Source organism: Octopus bimaculoides, chromosome 1 (assembly GCF_001194135.2).
Source record: "Octopus bimaculoides isolate UCB-OBI-ISO-001 chromosome 1, ASM119413v2, whole genome shotgun sequence".
Taxonomy (NCBI): Eukaryota; Metazoa; Mollusca; class Cephalopoda; order Octopoda; family Octopodidae; genus Octopus; species Octopus bimaculoides.
The window spans coordinates 130,338,085-130,356,822 of NC_068981.1; the positions used below are offsets into that span (position 1 = coordinate 130,338,085).

The 18,738-nt window shown below is 34.6% G+C and overlaps 1 protein-coding gene across 1 annotated transcript in view; it reads left to right on the forward strand.

The window, feature by feature from the left end:
• Positions 1 to 5,698, forward strand: part of LOC106867721 (conserved oligomeric Golgi complex subunit 4) — a 59,638-nt gene extending 53,940 nt beyond the window's left edge. Inside the window, exon 22 of the mRNA XM_014912683.2 lies at positions 1 to 5,698. This exon is cut by the window's left edge and continues 1,319 nt beyond it. The gene's annotated coding sequence lies outside the window, so the exon portion shown is untranslated.
• The last annotated feature ends 13,040 nt before the right edge of the window (positions 5,699 to 18,738 follow it).

Below are 18,738 nucleotides of genomic sequence, written 5' to 3' on the forward strand. Positions count from 1 at the left end.
AGATGTATCCACTCAAATTTTCATTACCTTTAGCTGTAGAAAGCACCTTTCTAAACCAATCTATCTTTTGTTGAGGAATGTCATATTTGAAACTACTTTTTGTGAAGATATGTCAGGTTTGTTGAGGCAATGTGAGACTTATAGAAAATACCATTTCTATTTTTTGGTAGATATTTAACTTCATTACTGGAACTATCATGAAATTTAATTTCGCAGTTAAAGGGTTAAAAGAATTGAAATATTTGTCTTATAAAATATGACAGATATATATAATAAAAAATTTAGGAAAATAAGAAAATAATGTGCAGAACATGATAAAGAAAAAGCTAGAAGTAATACCTAATAATGAGGACTTAATAAAATTATTAACTTCATCTGGGGATTTTATAATATTGTCATTAACATAGATACCCTCAACTGATTGTCATGAGGTTGTTCTCCAACCTCTGATTCATAGACATAACTGGCTTCTTTCTGGTACATCTACTGCTACTTCAGTGACTTTAGCTCCTTGGAACTGGCTGTGGTCTCATGTCACATTCACTCAAGCACTCCTAACTCACACATCTTTCTTCTCATTAGCTCTTTTGTATCTGCTCCCCAGGTTTTATTGCTAAATGGCCTATGTCCAGTTTTTTTTCCCCCCTAGAATGTTGTCCCTCTGGAATTTCCAGCCTGTAGCTATCAACTTGCAACTGTCGATGTGAAACATTACCCCCTCCCCCCCATTTTTTCATCAGTTTTACTTCTCTTGGAAGGGTGTGTGAAAAGGTCACAACACTTTCCTCCTAACCAAATCAATTAAAAATCTATATAAAAATGGGTAAGTGTTCAAACTGTAGGCTCCTTGATTGTGTTCAGATGTGTTATTAGTTATATGTTATTGGAGAAATTGAGAACAAGAAAGAGAAAAGGATGAAAGAAAGAATGAGTGAGGATTAAGAAGGAGAGAGAGGTCGGGGAGTACATGTTCTCATGAAACAATCAGAGTATTTGCCTATTGAAACACTGTAATTTAAACACAATTTCAGCAAATTACATAATGAAGATGAATGAGGTTGAAGGTTGATACAAAAGTCAACCAGTTACTTTAGGTATAATTCGTTATCTCTAAAGTATTGAAGTGTAATATCTTAATGCAGAAATGAGTCCTGAAACACATTCAGTTGTTAGAACACCACTTGAAGATTTTGTATTTGTGCAGTATATTGGTGAAGGTGGGAAGGTGTATCAGCCAAGTAGAGCAGATCTCTAATCACATGTCACACTTTGAGGACTTAGAACTAAGCACTGCACAAAAGCTTAACAACTGTCAATTATATATTGCTTCCACTGCTTATTTGTATGAGACACCCCACCCCATAATATAAATTGCTTGTTAAATGATTTGTTGTTATGTAACTCAGGCCAGCTCTGGTCAAACAGACCTAAGATTAAAGGTATTCTAACCATGACCATCCTGTCTTTTCTGACAATTTATATCAAAACTACATTATAAAATGAACCCTTTTCTTCTGTTAAAGACATTTTTGGGGTTGATATAATAAGTAGCAGTTGAACACTGGAGTTGATGTAATCAACTTACTCCCACCCGCTGAAACTGCTGGCTTTGTGCCAAAATTTGAAACTAATATTATAACATTGGCTTATAATAACTATGATATGTGTTGCAGAAGCTGAGAAATATAGAAACTGTTGCATATGCTGTGGAAATTGTGACATGTTTCTCAGTAAGTGATGTTTGTGCTGAAATGACTGTGGTATGTATTGTGAGAACAGTTCTGTAGTAGCAGTAAGTCCCCATAGAAGTGAGTTGCAATCTACATTTAATCCCATTTAGGAATTATTTCACTTTAACATTGGGAAAGGCATAAACAATATAAACCCACAGGCTTCATTTTAATAATCTGGTCATTTTAAGTTTCCTAATTTTTTTCTAATTGGTTTGATTAGGAGGAAAGGGTTGTGATCTTTTCATAGACAATTTCCAAGACCAGTGAAATTGATGGGGTGGGGTTAATATTTCTCTTGCATACAATTACAAGTCCTTTCACAGTAAGGTTATTTAAAAGGAAAAACAACAAATCATTTCTCTTAATGTGTTGATTATTTTACCTTTTTTGTGTGTATGCAAATTTAGAAATTTGATTAACTTTATTTTTTTTTTTCATAAAATTCTTAAATATTCCCTTAAACTGATTTGGGGAATGAAGAGTTTCTTCAGCATCTTAGTATTTTCTTTGTCCTTTTCTTTTTTTTATACTGAGAGGAAATTACATCTGGTCAGAGAAGTTCAAGATGTTGGACCCTATGACTGCAACCTCAGTAGTTCAAAACTTTCAAAAAGCTATTCTGTTACAAAATCCATTTTATGTAAAGAAAAATATATGGCTTTTAAAAATAGCCAAAGGTCCATGGAGAACTGCATTTGGCTGTTTTTTAAAAGTCCATCTGAAGCACAGGAATTGGGTTGAGCTAATTTGAATGAGATGTGATTTGTATGGTTACGTCTCAGCACAAGGTCCCTAAAACTGACTTGGAGATTAACCCTTTTGCTATCAACCTGCCTGAAACTGCTCTTGGTTCTGTGATATAAATTTCATATTTTGAAGTGATCTAACTTAAAACCTTCCATCAAAATTCCACTAAATTCATGTTCCAAACACATAAATTTATGTTCCAAACACCAACTTAATACTAAGTTAGTTTACCAAATTCTAATTATTTTCAAACTTCATTTTAAAAAAAGCAGTATATTTCAACAGAAATATGGTAACAAAAGGGTTAAGGGGTTCTTGGGTGCTATAGTGTTTTCCCTATTCATTTATTTTTACTGAAAGGAAGTTTGGCTGGTGCTTCCCTAGCATTTATTTGGCAGGAAATACTAGAGTGGAAGAATATGCTTGGAGAATTCTTTTATTCTTGTATTAGTTTCAGTCATTTGATTGTGGCCATGCTGGAGCACCGTCTTAAAGGGTTTTATTCGAACAAATCAGCCCCTGGACTTGCTCTTTGTAAGCCTAGTACTTATTCTATTGGTCTATTTTGCTGAACCACTAAGTTGTGGGGATGTAAACACACCAACATCGGTTGTCAAGAGATGATGTGGGGACAGATACAGACACAAAGACATATACATAAATATTTCCACATATATACAAAACAGGCTTCTTTCAGTTTCCCTCTATTAAATCCATTTGGACCAAGGCTATAGTAGAAGACACTTGCCCAAGGTACCATGCAGTGGGACTGAACTGAAAACCATGTGGTTGGGAAGCAAGTTTCTTACCACACAGCCATGCCTGTGCCTGTTGATATATTTTGGGATCTAGTTTGGTGCATTGGATTTTTCAATTCAGATACCATCAGCCATTTCTTTGGAGCTAGAAAAATAATTTACTTATATGTTTAAGTTAATCATTTCATGAATGAAGTTGCTGTTGTTGTTTAATGTCAGTTAAGCCCTGACCAAGCAAGTCTATAGTTAAAAGATGTACCAACTGTGACAGTCTCATCTTTTTGATTAATTTTTGGGGTCATGAATTTAAATACCTTACAAGTGTTTAGGGGACAGGATACTTATTTCTGTATATCCCTGTTTAGCTAGCCATGGAAAATGGGTACTGTTTTTTCTTTCTTTGTAAAGCAGGGGCACACCTGCCATAAATAGTCTTTATAAATAGTCTAATCTGTCCTTATAAATAATCTAATAAGTAGTCAAGTCTGCCCTTACATTATTTTTTTTTTTAATATTTGGGTGTAATTTTATCAAGATTTGGGTGCTATTTCTATCAGTTCAAGCAATCATTTAGAAGCTCCCTTTTTTTTAGCTCATGAATCAGCTGGATCCATATGATAAGTGACTAACTTTTGAATGGGTTACTATTGTAGGTACTCTAGCTGCCCCAATTTCTCAAAATGATAATAGTAATAATAGCACCAATTTCCCACTACTAGTTGAATTAAGATACATAAAACTAAAACTATTAGGGGGTTTAAGCTCATGAATTGTTAGTTTGAGGTCTAATATCTTATTAACTCAGCTATTTTATCTCAACTTGTAATTCCCTTGCAGGCTATAGTTTGCCATATCGTGAAAAAAACCCCCAAAAAAACTTGTAATTTAGTTAGAATTTTATCCCATAAAGAACAAACACAAGGTGTTGGGTATTTTAGAGTTTGTTACCATGGAGCTACTGAACTTAGTGTTGATTCTTTTGTAATTGCAAAATCTTGTATCTTATTGATTAGTTCTCTGGTTGGTTGTGAATTAGATCTACAGGCATTTTCTTATTGCTAATTAGCCTTCTCTATTGTCTTACTCTCCGATATAAGTCCCTGATTGTTGTCAATGAAACATGCATTATATTTCTTGTCGATTAGAACCTTTTACCAATAACTAATTATAATTGATTAAGTATGCTACTAGTGTCTTGTACAGTACAAATGCTGTTTTAATTTAACTGTATCCTTTAACTGTATCCTTTAACTGTATCTCTTTATCTTTTACCTGCTTTAGTTATTGGACTGTGGCAATACTGGGGCACTGCTTTGAAGGGCTTGGTCAACAAATCAATCCCAGTTCTTCTTTTTTTTTTTAAGTCTGATACTTATTCTATTAATTCCTTTAGTTGAACTGCTAGGTTATTGGGCCATAAACAAACCAACACCAGTTGTCAAATGGTAAAGGACACACACACACACACACACACACAGAATGTGTGATGTTCTTCCACACAGTTCTGTCTATCAAATTCACTGAAGGCATTGGTCAGCTTGAGACTATAGTACAAAACACCCAAAGTGCTGTGAAGTGAGATTGAACCTGAAACCAAGTGGTTACAAAGCAGTCTTCTTAACCACACATCCATGCTTGCACCTATGATGTTAATACATAGACTATATTTTATGACAGCTGTACAGTTCTTCACAACAATCTTATGTGGTTGTTGTGGAGGTTTCTTAGTCCTCAGCGACCCTGATTCAGCAGGTCTGTAATCACAGACATTCCTGACATAGCCATCAAACCATCACACCTGTTTTGTCTCCCTTTCTAGGTTACTGTATCATTAACCTCTCTATCCTTCCCTTTTTTTTTTTAAGGCAATAGAATATGATATGACAGAGATTTGACTACTTTCTGGTTTACAAACAGGTCAAACAACTATAGAGACTCTCACATGAGTTCTGCTGCTTTTCAAAAGGCCTGTATTTCATCCCCTTAATTTTTAACACTAACATTTTCAGGAAATCAATAACTTGATATTTCTTCTAAAAGGACTGGTTAATTTATATAACATGAAATATTATTAACAAAAGGTATCTTTCACTGAGAGTTTTCTATGCAATGTTGCTATTACTGTCCAGAACCATATAGTTCCATGGGGACTAATTTGGTTTACTATACTATTTAATTAGTTCGTGTGTGTCTGTGTGTGTTATGTATGTATGTGTGTGTGTGTGTGTGTGTGTGTGTGTGTGTGTGTGTGTGTGTGTGTGTGTGTGTGTGCAAAGCTGAGATGGAAAATTTTTTTTCCAAACTATCAACAGATAACTGTCAATCTACCATAATATACACCCCTATGGGGTAGGGAGTACTATATGGTTTTACTTCTCCTATTTGTTTTTGTTGAGGATGAGTGATTTGTAAATATCATAACATGGGACAGATAAATAAAATTATCTTTTGTACAAAGAATGTTTTCTTGTTTTTTTATTTTTAATCTTTTTTTTCGTTTTGTTTGTTTAAAGTTTTGGTTTTCAACCATTTGGATCCTTTTGATTCCTATTTTACTCTACTGGACCCCAATAAACATTTGATGTTTAAAAAAAGTCCCATTATATTTTTATGATGATTAAGTATTATTCTCCTTATATAATTAAATTAAGGCGACAAGCTGCTAATCCATTAGCACATTGGACGAAATGCTTAACAGCATTTCATCTGTTTTCATGTTCTACACTCAAATTTTGCTGAGGTCAACTTTGTCTTTCATCCTTTCAGGGTTGATAGCTTAAGTACCAATTACTAGATTAAGTACCATTTGTAATCAACTAGTCCCCTGCCTCCAAATTTCAGGCCTTGTGCCTATAGTAGAAAGGATTATTATATAATTAAGTGTTATTGAGGAATTGTGTGAAAAATTAAAATATTTTGGGAATAGTAGAAATATAACCAATTTATTGCACAAATTTTTACACCAAAATCTCATACGGACCCCCAAGGGTCATGCGGAACCCAGTTGAGAACCACTGGTTTAAAGTTTCTCTTGATGGTTGTTGTGGTTATTGTGTAACTCCAGGATGTAGTCAGCTGCACACACACATGAAGGCATGTGGCCTAGTGGTTTGGGTGTTGCACTCTCAGTCGCAAAATCATGATTTTACTCTCCACAACTGGCAATGCATTGTGTTCTTCAGCGCAACACTCTGTCAGTTCTTCAGCTGTAAATAGATAACCCTGTGACAGACTGATGTTCCATTCATGGGGAATGTAGGCCTACCCACCCATCCAGTGGAGTGGCATCATTTCAAAACTACAATGTAAAGAAGTGCATTGGGACTAGTGGTGTATAACCACACACACACACACACACACACACACACACACACACACACACACACATGTACGCATACATTGTAAAGTAGATGGCAAATTGAACAAAGATATATATGTATATATATATATATATATATATATATATATATATATATATATATATATATATATATCATCACTTACTTGTCATTAGATTGTGGCCATGCTGGGGTGCCACTTTGATGAATTTTAGTCAAATGAATTGATCCCAGTACTTATTTTTTTTTAGCTTGGTACTTATTCTATTGGTCTTGCTGGACCACTTAGTTACAAGGATGTAAACAAACCAACAGTAGTTGTCAAGCATTGGCGGAGGATAAATACAGATACATATATACACAACAGCCTTTCAGTTTCCATCTACCAGATCCACTCACAAGGATTTGGTTGGCTTGAGACTATAGTAGAAGACTCTTGCCCATGGTGCCATACAGTAGGACTGAACTCAGAACCGTGTGGTTGCAAAGCAAACCTTGTACCACACAGCTACATCTATTGTTTCTATCCAGATATCTTTATTGGTGTTTTTGATTAACATCATTCCATGTGAACTGGAACAATAAAAAAAACCTGTTCAAAATACAAAGAAGTTGAGGATGATGGTAACACTGATTCGGCCTCCAAGTCTGATGGCTCTTAACCAAAATTGCTTGAGTATAATGCTGGCATATTACAACAGAACCCGGTTGCTCAAGTGGAAAGTCTTACGAAGGAATTGTTTAGTAAAACCAAACAAAGCCGAAATCAGAAAAAAGCTCAGAAGGCAATGTTGAAACTTGGTCTTAAATACAAGGAATCACCAAGGTTACTGTATGCAAATCCAAAAATATTCTGTTTGTTATCAACTGACCAGATGTGTGTGTGTGTGTGCAACAAGATGTATTTAACAGTAATTTAAATTCAATCTATTATCAACGAGATAATATCTAATAGATTTTGAGATCAATGAATATCAGTCTGTTAATTATCTCTGAAGGTTATAACTGTTAAATCAGTTGAACTAATTATTCCTGATTTCTTATGCAAGCTCACTTATTAGATGAATGTCTGGGCTAGTCTAACAAAAAGTGGAGGGTTAAATACTGCAGATGAGAATTTAGTGGGCAGGACATGGAAAAAAAATTATGACAAATTTATGTACTGACAATGCAGCAAGCCATCTCCTTTGCTAAAATGTATAAGCGTAAGGTTTGGGACTCTGTTCATAGGAAGTGTGTGCAAATCCACTGTCGGCTTTTTCCTAGTGTTTGGTTAGTATCAGATTAATCTAGATGAACATTGAGCTAGCATCTATTAGTCTTAATACTGAGTTTGGCTGCTGGTTCTGATTACAGACGCAAAACTTCATCCATATTGAGGAGAGGTAGATGTTATTGGATTATGCTTAACACAACCAAACAAAGACCAGGGTGACAACCGAAAGACAGAGAAATAAAAATGCTTTTGAGATAAACTGATGCATCAGAATTGGTATTTGACATTACATACAGTACTGTACTATATGAGTACAGTAGATGGTTACATACAGTTCAGTCCTATACCTTTCTCATGCCTCATTCTCCTCTCTCTCACACCCTCTCTCCTTATAGATTTTTACTGCAAAGCTATCCAATTAACTACATTTCAAAAAAGAGAGAAGAAAAAATTGCAATGGATGCAGAATTAATATTTTAAAGACAATAGCTGTTGTTGGACTGTTTCTATGTGCCAAACTTTTATCATTTTGCTAGCATTGAAACCATGACCAGCCTATTCTCTTTTCTGGCATATTATATCCAGAACTATTTAGTCAAGTATACTCATCCATTTTCAGGTGGTAAATGTCATTTGAAGGAGATTCAACTGCTAATTATATCTGGTTGAGCAACTTCATTGAGGTTCCTTTGTTAACTTGTAAAAACAATAGTGAGTTGGTTGAGTGATATTTAACTGTTTCATTGATCTAGTCAGACAACTTTATTGAAGCTCCTGAGCTGGTTCAGATAAGAAATGTTTTATTGATCTGATGGATGATTTTCTTAGGATGCAGGTGAGTGAATTAAGTGTTAACCTGAAAACAGTCATATCCAACCAGTTTTTCTTTAATTCCTGCAGATCTATGGTGTTTCATACTCTAATTTCATGACCATATTAACCATATTACAGTAGCAGCCTTCTTATCTGGCTTCCAGAAATCCAAGAATACTGTACAACACCATGTAATGCAAGGCAGGTGCTGAAAAGTTCCTGGCTTTGGATAAAAGAAAATACAGGAGGATCAGTTATGATTTTATTCAACATATCCCCCTATCAGATTCACCCACTCATTGCAGTGGTCCTTCAGTTTTTCTAAGCCCTATAAAAGCACTCGGAAGGTTGGGCCTCTAACCAGGCCTTTCATGATATCCTTAAGGCCAGGAACTTTTCAGCACCCCCTCATATACTGTACTCTTTATTGAGTAAACAAACCCTGTTTTTGAAGTTGGTTATTTTGGATATAGTGTGAATAAAATAGTTATGTTATATATATATATATATATATATACACATTTTGTGGGTTAACAAAGGTACCAATGGTCTTCTGCAAGAAAATCTTCCCAACTGTTCAAGCATGCCACATGGAAGTTCTTCACAATTGTTCAAGTATGCCACATGAAAGTGTTGGTATTCATCTCCATTTTGGATGGAAATACAAAATGGAGATGAGTACCAACACTTTCATGTGGCATACTTGAACAATTGTGAAGAACTTTTTACATGAAATGCTTGGTAGCTTTATTAACCCATAGATAAAGAATATTTATACATCTATGCAATATTCCGCACTCATTCTCATTGTTCAATATTAGCATATATGTATATATATATATATATATATATATATAGTGCTAGTGGTCTGTTCAGCAGCACAACAAGTGTATGTCTGGCTGGAATGATTTGGTTGATTCTTAGCAGCAAGGTGGTTTAGCTGTGTCATCATCCATTGTTCTTCATGCTATGACCACACTGCTGTTATTGTTGCCATGGTGCCACAAACACTGCAGCAATGATTCCAGCTGATTTACAAGAACACTATATGCCAGTGGAAAGAGAATCCTGTTTAGTTCAGTCATGAAACTAAATGACTTCATTTCATTTTGTAGTTAAATAAGTTTATAAAATAAAAATAAATAAATAAAACTTAAATGTGCAATTGGAATTCTTTCTTGAAGCAATTGATTAAAGGAAGGCAAGTGATGTGTGTAAATGATTAGTTTAATATTTATCTTTTATTTGGTTTTGAATTATGTGTGTTTGTGTTTGTGTGATGTGCATGTGTTTATGTATGTGTGTATCATGTATATGTGTTTGTATCTGTGTATGTGTACACATGTATGTGTATGTATATATGCATTGTGTGTACATGTGTATGTATGTATTTGTGTGTATGTGTATATGTGTGTGTATGTAGGTATATGTATTTGTATGTGAGTACATGTGTGTGTGTGTGTGTGTGTGTGTGTGTGTGTAAACAACAGGGCTAGGATTCAACAGTGTCTTTTTGGATTTTTACATCTTTACAAGGAGGTACTGAAACGTTCTTTGCTTTGGGTAAAAGAAAATACAAGAGGATCAGCTACTGTATTTGATGGCCTATAAAACACACGAGTGCATAAGATGTACCCTAGCCTAGGCTATACTTTTGTAAAATAAATAACCACTAAAATAACATTTTGATTCCTCCACTTACCTGTATAACTTTATGTTATTACCAGTAATTATGAGCAATTTATTGCATCCACATTTGATATAAACTCATTGTAGGCGATTGTTCACCAGTAGATGGCAGCACACGTTTTGCAAACATACATACCGTTTTGAGTGAATTTTGAGCCTACATTGAGTGCACTGGATATAGGGGGACTTTTTAAGCTATTTCTGGGTAAAAAGGAGCATCTTATAGGCCATCAAAGATGGTAATTATGATTTTATTCAACATATTCCTCTCCCAGGTTCACCCACTTATTGCAGCAGTCCTTCAGTTTTTCTAAGCCTAGTAAAAGAACTTGCAAGGTTGGGCCTCCAGCCAAGCCTTTCACGAAACCCTTAAAGCCAGGTACTTTTCTCTTTATGTTCTGAGTTCAAATTCCACCAAGGTTGTCTTTGCCTTTCATCCTTTTGGGCTCAATAAAATAATTACCAGTTGAGCACTGGGGGGGGGGGGTCAATGTAATCAACTTATCCCCTCCCCTGAAATTACTGGCCTTGTGTAAAAATTGGAAGCCATTACTTGTTTATTTTTATTTATCCAATCATGTGACACGATTCTATCATGTGACATTTTCCTACTTCCATATTGTTTGTCTTTTAGCATAAGCCTATTTATCCAGTTGTATGACACCTTATTGACTGTATCAGGTGACGTTTTTTGTACATTGACTAATTTTATGGATTTATTCTTGCCCACCTCGTGGCACTTGTTTTTAGTACAGTCTTATTCATTTACACCATGGACAATTGGAATTACAGTTTACCATTTTAAATTTTGTTTTGGAATTATTACAATATTTTTCGCTCTTCAAAAAAATCATTATCTGAGCACAATATCATTATTTGTTCCTATATTATAACAGATGATGATGATGATAATGATGGTAGAGGTACAGTCCATTTGAGTAATCTTCTACACAATTTCCATCTACCTAGTCTTTCATCAATCCAAGTCTTTGGTCAATCACAAGTTTTAGGTCAATCCAAAACTGGAGTAGAAGATACTTACTTGTCCAAGGTGCAGTGTGATAGGATTGAACCTAGAACCAAATGGGTGTGGACTTCTTAAACTATGTAAGCCAATTGCTTGTATCCAGTACAAATGCTGTAACAAGTAGAGGGACATTGTGAGAATTTAATGAAGAGAGAAGAGATTTATAATAGCGATCTTTTAAAATCCCCATGATATATTTAAAGTAAAGAGACAATAAATATTTTTTTGAAATTATTTTGTTGATGTATTTTATACAAACACCCACACATACAAAAAAAAATGAAGAACATGAACAAGAACATGCTAAAAATATACAGAAATCATGAGAAAGTTGAGATTGTTGAATTAATTACTGAAGCAAATTTATTGAGTGTTTCTGTCAGACTTTTGCAGAGAATTGATTGGTTCACATCATATGGTTTTTCTAATTCTTGTTTCTTTGTCTGTTGTCAAAAATAGCTTCAGTTATTTTGAGAAAGTTTTGCGTTCAGTGCAGTCTTATTTTTTTTTTCTTTCTGAAGATGCAGATAATTGGATATCTTTACAGTACAAATGTATGAAGAAAGATAGATAGATAGATAGAGAGAGAGAGTTGTAATCCTCTACTGTACCTGATGAGATGTCAGTCTCTTAACTTATGGTTGTTACCTTCGCAAACTATTTACATCAGAATTTTCTGAAGTCTGGAGCCAAAGTGAAGGAACATGGGTAGTCTTTTGGAAATTTGACAAGAAATCACTTGTATGGAATAAATCTTCGATAGAGTAACATCATGGTAGAGAATAGAAATAAGCTACTTGCCATTCTAGTCCAGTAATTTTCAACCTTCTTTTTTGATCCATGGCACAATGAATGAAGGCTCTAAAAATGTCATTGCACTTTTAAAATGTTTTATTATATTGTTTTTTAAAAAAGAGTATTGAATTAAAATTTTTTTGGTAACAGTGATGGGTTCATGCATTGGACTTTGTACAAAGGAATAGATTTGGACCCATGTGGTGCATTAAAAACAATCATTTTTTCCCCTAAATCTTCAGTCATTTTCTGATTTATTTCAAAGAATTTGTGACACACTTGTGGATCATATCTGACACACAATTATATGGTTTCACATTGGTTTATAGCCACTGTGCCACAGTTTGTTCTTGACCAATTCTATTTCCCTTCTCTCACTTATCTAATAATGTTCTTGAGAAAAGCATGAATAATATAAAGTCCCCTTTTTACTCTCCTCTAGATCTTAAATATTGTCTTTGTAAAAGACATCAACAGAAAAGTAACAAATCATTCAAGTTACCAAAGGTGCAGGGATGGCTGTATGGTAAGAAGTTTGCTTCCTAACCACATGATTCTGGGTTCAATCCCACTACATGGCACCTTGTGACTCTAGTCCCTGGTTGACCAAAACTTTACAAGTGGATTTTATGGATAGAAACTGAAGGAAACTTGTCGTGTGTGTGTGTGTGTGCACGTGTGTGCTCCCCTCTCCCTTCCACTGCTTGACAACCGCTATCAGTTTGTTTGTAACCCTGTAACTTAGAAGTTCAGCAAAAAGAGAATCAATGAAATAAGTACCAGAAAATAAATAAATAAATAAACACTTGGGTTGATTTGTTTGACTAAGCCCTTCAATGAGGTGCCTCAGCATGACCACTAACTGATACAAGTAAAAGATAAATGATAAAAGACAGTACCTGGTCAGGATTGAAACCTTAGTTGTCATGTCTGTTTGTGTCAAATGTAAATCACATTATAAACTTTGTAAGCATTTTCTTTCATGATTAAGAGGTTAAAAGTGTCAAAACCACTTATTCTCATACTCCAAATGATATAAATTAGTGGTTCTCAACCATTTTTTGCCTATGGACCCCACATTGATTCTTATTTTACTCAACTGGAACTCCATAAACATTCACTGTACATAAAAAAGAATCCTTCTGTATTTTCATATATATATATATATATATATATATATATGAGGTTTTTTCACGCTGACTACTTGATAAATTCTTATAAAGATTTTATCCTTACATTATATTATGAATAATTAGAATATATTCAGTGCTGAATATTATTCTGTAAAAGCACATGTTGCTGAAGTGTAACTTAAAAAGCCTGCCTCTTTCACGGATATATAAGGATAAACAATCGTCTATGTACTCTGTTGAATACATCAGGGTATGTTGATTTTTGTTTATTCTTTATGTGTCTTGACCATACGTGTACTGATGAATAAAAGATGCAGCTTACTGCATAGTTTTGGTGTGTTAATTATGAAACCATTGGTTTACCGTTAAGTTAAAAGTTTTTAGGAGGTTAGTTTTGAAAGTTGCATTCCCTCGCGATCGGTAAAAATGTGCTTATTTTGGTAGTTTTGACTTATTAAGTCCCTCTAAGCGTGAGGCATTATTGTATAGTAATGCCTTTATATAAATTAAATTATATATATTTATGGAAAAAAATGATGGGGTTTTTTTTTTCCTTATGAGGTTTTTTCACGTTGACTACTTGATAAATTCTTATAAAGATTTTATCCTTACATTATATATATATAAATATATACAGTGGCACTCTATTGGTTATGATGATGAGGGTTCCATTGGTTCCATTTGATCCAATCGACAAAACAGCCTGCTCATGAAATTAACATGCATGTAGCTGAACACTCCACAGACATGTGTACCCTTAACGTAGTTCTCAGGTTGTGAGTTTAAATGATAGTTTTTCCATCGCTATCTAGTTACGACAAAATCAGTGTTCTCAGTGATAGTGTATGTGACTCTGTAGTCCAAAGCTGGAAGCACACAAGCGCCTGCAGATGCCACAGCCTTGGTTTTTTTACAGGAGTGAGGTGGATGCTGCCCTGTGATGTCTCTGTAAGAAAGCCATTCACTGTGTTTTGTCATGGAGAAAACATCATTAATCTACAGCAAAAAATTTTCTCTGTGACAAAACACACAAATGGCTTTCTTAAGGGTTCAGATATGACCCAAGTATATTTCAACTGGTAACCCTGTTTTTAAAAATTTTTTAATATTGTGTGTATTGTAGAAGTATAAACAATTTATTGCACATAAATTTTAACAAAATAGTATAAGGACCCTCCAAAGGCCATAAGAACCCTGGTTGAGATCCACTGATATAAATAATTCATGCAAATGTTGAAATTTGCATAACTATCCAACCTATACATTTCACAGCATTGTTGTGTAGTCTAGAAGTTCACTTGTCAATCAAATAGTTTGGTTTCAGTGTAGTACCATAAGCAAGTGTCTTCTACTATGGCCTTGGGCCATAGTTGAAGATACTTATGGATGGATTTGGTAGATGGGAACAAAAAGAAAGCTCTGAGTATGTGTGGGTATTGTAAATTGGCATGACTGTGTGACAAAAAGCCTGCTTCCTAACCATATGGTTCTGGGTTCAGTCCTACTGTGTGGCACCTTGGGTAAGTGTTTTTTACTATAGCCTTGAGCAGACCAAAGCCTTGTGAGTGGATTTGGTAGATAGAAACTGAAAGAAGCCTGTTGTATATATAACCATATATGTATATATGTTTGTGTGTGTGTATCTTTGTGTCTGTGTTTGTCCCCCCACCAACACTTGACAACTGATGTTAGTGTGTTTATGTTCCTGTGACTTAGCAGTTTGGCAAAAGTGACCGATAAAATAAGTACTAGACTTCTAAAGAATAAGTTCTGGGGTTGATTATTCAACTAAATCCTTTTAAGGCAGTGCTCCAGCATGGCTGCAGTCAAATGACTGAAACAAGTAAAAGCGTAACAGTAAATATCTCTTGTCATAAAAAAATAATGTCATTTGTTTACAATCTTCTGTGAAAATATGTCCTGTCATTGTGTCATTGAGCTGTCAGTATTCAAATGACTAAGGGGAAATATTGATCTTAAATTTTGGCACAAAGCCAGCATTTTCGACGGATGGGGTAAGTCAATTACATCAACACTGGTGCTCAACTGGTACTTATTTTATCGACCCTGAAATGATGAAAGGTAAAGTTGAGCTTGGTGAAATTTGAACTCAAAATGTAAAGATGGATGAAATGCTGCTAAGCATTTTACCTGGTATGCTAATGATTCTGCCAATTCACTACCTTACTAAGGGCAAATATTATGTTGCTTGGAAAGAGGTGATGCGTGGCAACTAGGAGAACATCTTGCTGCAGAAAATCTGCATCAACAAATCTCATCTGGCCCATGCAAGCATAGAAAAGTGGACATTGAATCAATGATAATAATGATGATGATGTGAAATTAAAAAAAAAAAACAAAGGAATATTTTTGTATGTGTGAAAGCCTGTTGTGTATACATGCTCATGTATGCACGCGTGCGTGTCAGAATTAAAATGCATCAGAATTAAAATGAATATGTATGTTATGTGGAGTTCATCCAGGAAACTAAATGATTTTATTTAATTTTGCAGTGGAATAAATAAATATATAAATAAGTACGTAATTAGAGAAAAAATTGGCAAGTGAAATTGTGTTTTTGAAGCAGTTATTTTTTAAAAAAAATGACAAACTAAGTTATATGAATGAAAAAAAACAGAAATCTGACTTAAATGATGTAGTAATTTCATTAGTTTAATATTTGTTGGTATATCTTTTGACTGGTTTTTGTAATTACTTGTATGTGTATGTACACATGTATGTCTGTATGTACATACGTACATACGTACATATGTATGTATGTATGTATGTATGTATGTATGTATGTATGTATGTATGTATTTATGTATGTGTGTATGTGTGTATATATGTAGACATGCATATATATACATATATATATGTATATATATAAATATATACACACACATACACATACACACACACACACATCTGTATGTGTATACACACTCACATGCATGCATATATATATATATACATGTATGTGTGTGCATATATGTGTGTGTATGTATTGAGTATATTTTTGCAAGAGGTTTCTTGTGCAACTGTATACTGAAGGAAAAACAAATCCCCGTGGTATTTCGGTTGAGTAATAGTTGCCAAATAATAATTAGTCTGTATTAAATAATTGGCAGCTATATTTTGTACCAAAATACAACAGTATTACTCTCCTCTCCACCCCTCCTCTTCCTCCACCTCCTCTTCTTCTTTGTCATCGTTGTTTTGCCATAATTGTCATCATCATCATCATCATCATCATCGTCATCGTCGTCTTCGTCGTCGTCGTCATCATCATCATTGCCATAGTTGCTGTCATCATAGTTTTAGCTTTGCATATTAGCATTCTTCAAAATCTTGTGCTGACATATCTGTGAGAATTAAACATCTTTATTCTAACTGCATCACTTCTTTCTAGGAATTTTTTGGTCTTCTTCTGTTGCTAAAGTTACCTTCTATTGTAAACACACATGCACACACGTATGCACAAAAATGCATACACTCATACACATATAGATACATCCATACCCTGTTTTACATAAATTCTCCTTTGTGGATACGAGATGAATGTTGTTTTTGCCTATTCAAGCTTTTGGACTGATCAATGAAGAAACCGTACTCTCTATTAAATATTATTTCTGCCACTAACCACTCAATTATAAAGGATTGGCATGGTTATTAACCAGTCAAACTATTGAAGCAAGTTAATTAAAACTCGCAAATGAGTTGTTGTCAATAAGATTATAATTTTATGACCTATTAACCTCATCTTGAGGGAGGAGAATATTTTAAATATTTGGATTTATATTACATTTTGATTGGTTTGATCTTCATATAGAATTCAGTGACTGCAGAGTAGGGGATCAGCAATAGGTTGGCCAATGAGATGCTATCTGTGGTCCTTGGACCTTTTCTAAAAATTTTCAAATCTAATGTTTTTGTGAGCCCATGAGCAGGTGATGGCTTTTAGATAGTCTTTTGTCTCATAATTTGTTTAAAGTTTGCTTACATAAGCATTGTTAGTAACAGAAAAGGCGGCGAGCTGGCAGAATCGTTAGCACGCCGGGCGAAATGCCGTTACGTTCTGAGTTCAAATTCCGCCAAGGTCGACTTTGCCTTTCATGCTTTCGGGGTCAATAAATTAAGTACCAGTTACGCATTGGGGTCGATGTAATCGACTTAATCCGTTTGTCTGTCCTTGTTTGTTCCCTCTATGTTTAGCCCCTTGTGGGCAATAAAGAAATAAGAAATGGGAAGAATATGCAGGGATATTTTTTATAAGTTCAAATATGAATTAAAAGCACCTTGAGATATATAAACAAAATTGAACACATATGCACAAGGTATATGTGTTATTAGTTCATGGGTTAGCTGTATTTTAGGCATAAGAGAATATATTCTCAAAGCGCCTGGTGTTAAAAACACTTGAAAGTAAGTAATAGGCAAGTGATTCTGAGAATGGGACCTGGTATGAGTTGTCTCACTTGCCTATGACTTACTTTCAGGTGTTTTTAACACCAGGTGCTCAGAGAATATATTCTCTTATACCTAAAATGCAGCCGACCCATGAACTAACAGCACACACGCAGATATTGTGCATATGTGTTCGATTTTAATTTTATAAGTAAGATATGATATAATAAGCATGTAGGTTGTAGACAAATGAAAAAGTCAAAAGTGAGCTAGTGTATAAAAAGTCATCAATTACATGCTTTAGAGCAATGGTTCCCAACCTGTTTTGCACTTTGGACTGATTCCATGCTAGACAATCTTTTCATGAACTGGGGAATAGTGCACATAATAAGACACAATAAAGAGCATAATATATAACTTTATTATTAGATATATAATAAATATATGTTGCATATGTAATACATATATAATGCAAAAACAGACTGCAAACCAGTGATAGTCAATAAAATAGAAATAAATTAAAAAATATATTCTTTCTGTGCAGCCTAGTACCGAACGATCTTTGGTCCAGTGCTTTAGAAGAGGTAAGAAATATCTTTTGTGTGGCTATGTGATGAGAAGGTTGCTTCCTAACCACATGGTTCTGAGTTCAATCCCACTGTGTGGCACCTTGGACAAGTGTCTTCTACTATAGCCTCAGGCTGACTAAAGCCTTGCAAGTGGATATGGTAGATGGAAACTGAAAGAAGCCTGTTGTACACACGCATACACACACACACACACACACACACGTCTTTGTGTCTATGTTTTCCCCCCATCACTGCTTGACAACCGGTATTGGTGTGTTTACATCTCCGTCACTTAGCATTCGGCAAAAGAGACTGATAGAATAAGTACCAGGCTAAAAAAAAAAAAAGAAAAAGGTACTGGGATCGTTTCATTCAACTAAAAATTCTTTTAGATGGTGTCCCAGAATGGTTGCAGTCTAATGACTGAAACAAGTAAAAGATAAAAGCTATCATCATCATCATCATCATCATCGTTTAACGTCCGCTTTCCATGCTAGCATGGGTTGGACGATT